This window comes from Salvelinus alpinus, chromosome 2 (genome assembly GCF_045679555.1).
Source record: "Salvelinus alpinus chromosome 2, SLU_Salpinus.1, whole genome shotgun sequence".
Classification (NCBI taxonomy): Eukaryota; Metazoa; Chordata; class Actinopteri; order Salmoniformes; family Salmonidae; genus Salvelinus; species Salvelinus alpinus.
Genome location: NC_092087.1, coordinates 48,799,642 through 48,805,229, shown reverse-complemented (window position 1 = coordinate 48,805,229; position 5,588 = coordinate 48,799,642). Strand labels below are relative to the sequence as shown.

The window sequence follows — 5,588 nt, the reverse complement described above, 5'->3', positions numbered from 1 at the left end:
AGAACCTGGGTAAAATAAAGCTAGTCTATTTGTTTAGGTCCTATCTGCTAACTAGAAAAAGATGACCAACACACCTGATGTAGGATTCACTGCTGTGCTGGGGGTCAAAGGAGAGGTCAAACCTGGTGAGAAGAGATTACACAAGAACGCATGTAAATTAATTTAAGATCTGAGGTTATTCAATAAGGAGAAAGAGAGAAGTACACTACACATTACCTTCAAATCAGATGGACTAAAAGTACACAAATCTGGACTGAAATTACAAGCAGCTATGAGTGGGTCAATTCATAAATCGGATGGAGCTTTAGTGAATTAATGTTAACAAAAATATACATGTAAGTTAAAATTAGTGGGCCTACTTACTGGTAGTTGATCTCACTGTGGTGTCTGGGGTCAAAGTAGAAGTAACAGTCGAAACTACTGGGAAGCAATATAATTACACAAGAATAAGGTTTTACATTAACATTTTGTTCACTTCATTTTACAGGCTCGTAATCTAAACTCTTGACTACAATTGGTATTTGCTGAGATGGTCATTTAGAGGCCCAACACACCTTCTGTAGGACTCACTGTCGTGCTGGGAGGCAAAGTAGATCTAGGACCTGGAGCCAAACCCACTGAGAAAACACATATTAATGAAATTAGCATTTATTAATGATCATATTAATGATTATCATGGTGTTGTTGGCCTTTTGAAATACCTTTATAAAAAGTATTTTCAAAATGGGCAAAGTAGGACTATAAAAATCACTATGGACAGGTGGCTTCTAGCCCTGGTAGATTATATTTCTCCTCATAGAGATGATAAGACCAATTCATAAGGTGATAAAGTCTTTCAGGACAGATAAGGTGTTGATTGGTGTTGACAGCTTCCTAGAATAAAGTCACCATGTTATCTAACAGCAGAAGTCAAACAGCGCATAGATACAATCTAAACACTCGACTAGATGAACACAGACATTCTATTACTTGTGCTGATGATCCCAGACATTGGTGTTGAGGCTGGTGTCATATCTATAGAACAGCTTAATTATCTAACAGAACAGCTTCATTTACACATTAACACAACTATTCTTATTGCTGAAACTTGCTTTGCTTTAAAATAACAGCAGTGCCACTTTAAAAGCACAAATATGTGGCCTACCTGCTATAGAAGGTGTCTGTATAGTTGTTGGATCACTGATGTGAACTCCCACCAGATCTGAAATGATTTGGGATTGAAATGTAGTATTTAGTTTGTTGGTCAGAATTAACATAGTCATACTAAGAAGATGCTAAAATCAAAGTGAGTCAGATCAGGAAGACCTGCAGCCCTGATAGATTTGTTTAGATAATGACTCACGTGCAAAGCTTTTCCCATCACTGCGTGGAGAGAGAGAGTTTGGTCCTGAGCTCACTCTGTAATCACAGCTCACCTCTTCACGCCTCACTGACTGAAGACGACTGACCAGGTCACTCTCAGTTACAGTGAATCTACAGAACCCCTGTTTGGAAGCTTTGCTTTTTTCTTTCCAGATCTTTGCTGTGAAGGATGGCTGACTCTCCTCTCCAACATACAGGTTACAGGTGGTGTCAGAACTGACGGATCCAGGGATCAAACAGATGACGGTGAAGTACACATCAAAATTGACTGTAATATCTGGTTTTGGATCTGTTAGGAAAGAACAGAGACTTCTTTTTGCATCACTCTCTTTGAATGTAATGTATATGTCACAAGTGACACTGACTCTTACTAAACTAGAGCCTGCCATTCTCTTTATAGTACGTATCAGCATGTCCTATTTGATATCATGCATATTTATGATGTTTAATCATGTGTGCTGTGTGTTTACAACGATTGCCTTTCACTTAAATCCTTACGTTCTCACGTGTGAAATCAAATTGAATCGCATGGAATGTTTTGCTTGCTTGTATGGTGTGCTATGATTCCACAGATTCGCATGGACTAAAGTGACATTGAAACAGCTGTTGCCAGCTAACAGCTATCACCTCCTCCCTCCCCAAACCAATTGCTAAATACGCCCCAGAATTAGAGTTAAAAGGAGCTGAACCAAGGACCTCTCGACCGATTCGCTGCACCTCTCCGCTGGTCCCCTGCTGTGGGAAAGACACAAATCACAACGCTCTCTACAGCACTATTAAAGGAAAGTACTTGTTTCGAACGTGGGAGTGTGATCCCAATTGTTGGCCAGTACATGTTGCTCTAATTGTATGTTTTCTGTCCCCCACGACTACAGACACGGGGGACACACCTGACGCATCTGAGAGGCTACACCCAACTCTACCACGCAGCCAAGCCGGTGCAAAGCGAGGGACAGAAGGAGACCTACCATTGAACACCAAACCAGCAATCGACTAACGATCCCGGCTCGGGAGGAAGAGCCAAACCCTGATCGGGTAGAGCCGAACTAATCCTGCTCGGGTAGAACCGAACGAACAAACCCTGCTCGGAAGGACCCGAATGAACATTGGTCACCGATCGGGAATCAACTGCTGTGTTAGTTTGGCTCATTGCTTCTAGTTAGCCTACAGCCCTAAATCCCAGCTTATTTATACGGTTCTAATAGGGCCGTATTGATAATGTGTATTACTGTGTCAAGCTGAGTTTATAAAGAACCTTTGATTGTAGTTTGGCCTGTCTCTGTGGTTGTTTGCCGTGGGATCCTAGAACTCTATTTTCGACATATACATTTCAAATATTTATTGTCTTCACAACAACTATTTTATAAATGACATTGGATGAGATTGTGATTTAAACAGAATCATTCAAGGCATTCTGAATATAACATTTCTCAACAAGAATAGTGAGAGAGACAGAACCACTTTGCATCGATGGATAGTAAGTTTCTACTGTGTAAAAACATCTCAGTTTGATCTCAGCAGATGAACTTTGACCTGCCCTGGAGAGCAGCTCAGTCCCCGTGAGTGACCGCATACAGGGTGAGTATTTAGGATCTCTCCCCTCTATGTAGAAGTAACAGTGAGACACAGTGACAGATGGAGGAGTCTGACAGTTCAGCTGAACTGAGTCTCTCTCTCTCTGATGACTGTAGAACTGACTGTCAGCCTGGGAGGAGGTGGGTCTCTTTGAACGTTGCATTTAAAAAACATTACAGGTAATCCATACATACTAATAGTATAGAAAATCCATTAATCAAATCTTCAACTATGTCAGCATTTATGTTTGTACAAAGTACAGTAAATCCTATCATTATGTGAAATGAAGGAGTTTAGGAAATACGACAGAAGATCTCATTTTCAGAACGAGCATAATTAATACGGTATAACTGTCACGACTTCCACCGAAGATGGCTCCTCTCCCTGTTCGGGCGGCGCTCGGCGGTCATCGTCACCGGTCTACTAGCTGCCACCGATTTCTTTTTCTTTTCTGTTAGTTTTGTCTTGATTGTTTTCACCTGTTACTTATTTGTTGTTAATTATGGCATATTTAAACTTCCAGGGCCCGACCTGCTTTTGTGCGAGCTTATTCTCACTGTCAGTGGTGAAATTGTTTTGCTTATACAGTACGTATTTTGCTGTCTGTTATTTTTCCCTGGTTTTGGGGACATACCTGTTTATTGGTCATTTTGCCTGTTTGTTGGCTAGACCCAGCTTAATTCTTGGCGCACGGATCTCTTTAACGGGATCATTTTCGTAAACAACCGCTTAATTGCAGAGCGCCAAATTCAAAAAAGATTACTAAAAATATTTATTTTCATGAAATCACAAGTGAAATATACCAAAACACAGCTTAGCTTGTTGTTAATCCACCTATCGTCTCAGATTTTGAAAATATGCTTTACAGCGAAAGCAATCCAAGCGTTTGTGAGTTTATCGATCACTAGACGAAACATTACGAACAGCTAGCAGCAATGTAGATTGGTCACGAAAGTCAGAAAAGCAATAAAATTAATCGCTTACCTTTGATGATCTTCGGATGTTTGCACTCACGAGACTCCCAGTTACAGAATACATTTTCCTTTTTTTCGATAAATATTATTTTTATATCCAAAAACCTCCATTTGGTTGGTGCGTTATGTTCAGAAATCAACAGGCTCGAGTGGTCATGAAGGGCAGACGAAAATTCCAAATAGTATCTGTAAAGTTCGTAGAAACATGTCAAACGTTTTTTATAATCAATCCTCAGGTTGTTTTTAACATAAATAATTAATAATATTTCAACCGGACGGTAAACTATTCAATACAATAGATAAAGAAAATGTCGAGCTACAACTTTCGCGCGCATGTACTAATCAAAGGACACCTGGCTATCCACTGACGCGTTTTGATAAATCTCGCTCATTTTTCAGAATAAAAGCTTGAAACTATGTCTAAAACCTGTTCACAACCTGTGGAAGCCATTGGGAAAGGAATCTGGTTGGTATCCCTTTAAATGGAGGATAGGCAGGCAATGGAACAGGGATTTTTCAAAATAAGAGGCACTTCTGGATTTCCTCAGGTTTTCGCCTGCAAAATCAGTTCTGTTATACTCACAGACAATATTTTGACAGTTTTGGAAACTTTAGAGTGTTTTCTATCCTAATCTGTCAATATTCTAGCATCTGGGCCTGAGAAATAGGCCGTTTACATTGGGAATGTTATTTTTCCAAACAAAAAAAATCTGCCTCCTAGCGTCAAGAAGTTAATAAACGTATGCATTGGAAGCATTGCTCTCTGCGCATGACTCCACACCCACCACTCCTAGCTATCCGTGACAATAACAGTGAAGTGTATAATTTTATAAACCACCTACTTACCCAAAACAGTGACTGAGACAGGGTTACTTAAAGGAGATGTGTGAGACCTCCCTACAGCGTAGTAACACGTCAATTTGACCACAGCTGGTAATGTTTGATCTGCCCTCTTGAGCAGCTCTGTTCCTGTTATTGTCTGCATACACGATGAGTCTAGAAGATTTTTACCCCCCTCTCTGTAGAAGTAACAGTGAGACACATGGAGAGATGGAGGAGTCTCACAACTCAGCTGAACTGATTCTGTCTCTCTGATGACTGTAGAACTCACTGTCACCTGAGGAAGGTCTGTGAGAATAGAGGAATTTAGCATTTAGTGGTTTTGGGAAATGTACTGATTCCCTAATCCCTCCTTGTTATTTCAGACTTGAGGATCTTGAGTCCATTACCTCATGCAGCGACAGTATGGGAAATTAAGGAGATATAATATATTGCTTGATTGTTTCATGTAATAGCTTATGACAACACACAGTATGATAACATATCACAAGAGGAACATGGTAATGATGGCACAACAGTACATTGTTTACAACCATTGAAATAGTCTTCTTACCCTGAATTGTGACTGTTGACGGCTCACTGTATATGGATATAAACTGTGAACCTGTAGCACTGTACTGACATTGTATTTTGACCTCAGCTGGTGAACTCTGACCTGTCCACTTCACCAGTTGTGTTCCTGCGAGTGTCTGTTGACAGGGTGATGGTAGGGTGAATTCCACTTGCCCTTCCATTTTGAAGTAACACTCAGAGACAGATGGAGGAGTCTGACAGTTCAGCTGAACAGAGTCTCTCTCATTGATGACTGCAGGAATCACTGTTAGACTGGGCTGAGGA

At 40.5% G+C, this 5,588-nt stretch overlaps 1 long non-coding RNA gene across 1 annotated transcript; it reads right to left on the bottom strand.

Annotated features, from left to right (window-relative positions):
* Positions 1-1,086: 1,086 nt before the first annotated feature.
* On the bottom strand, positions 1,087-5,588 carry LOC139550977 (uncharacterized). Its single transcript, XR_011670169.1, has 4 exons — positions 5,305-5,588; positions 4,758-5,039; positions 1,343-1,651; positions 1,087-1,201 (listed from the first exon to the last, which is right to left on the bottom strand). It is a non-coding gene; the product is annotated as an uncharacterized lncRNA (long non-coding RNA).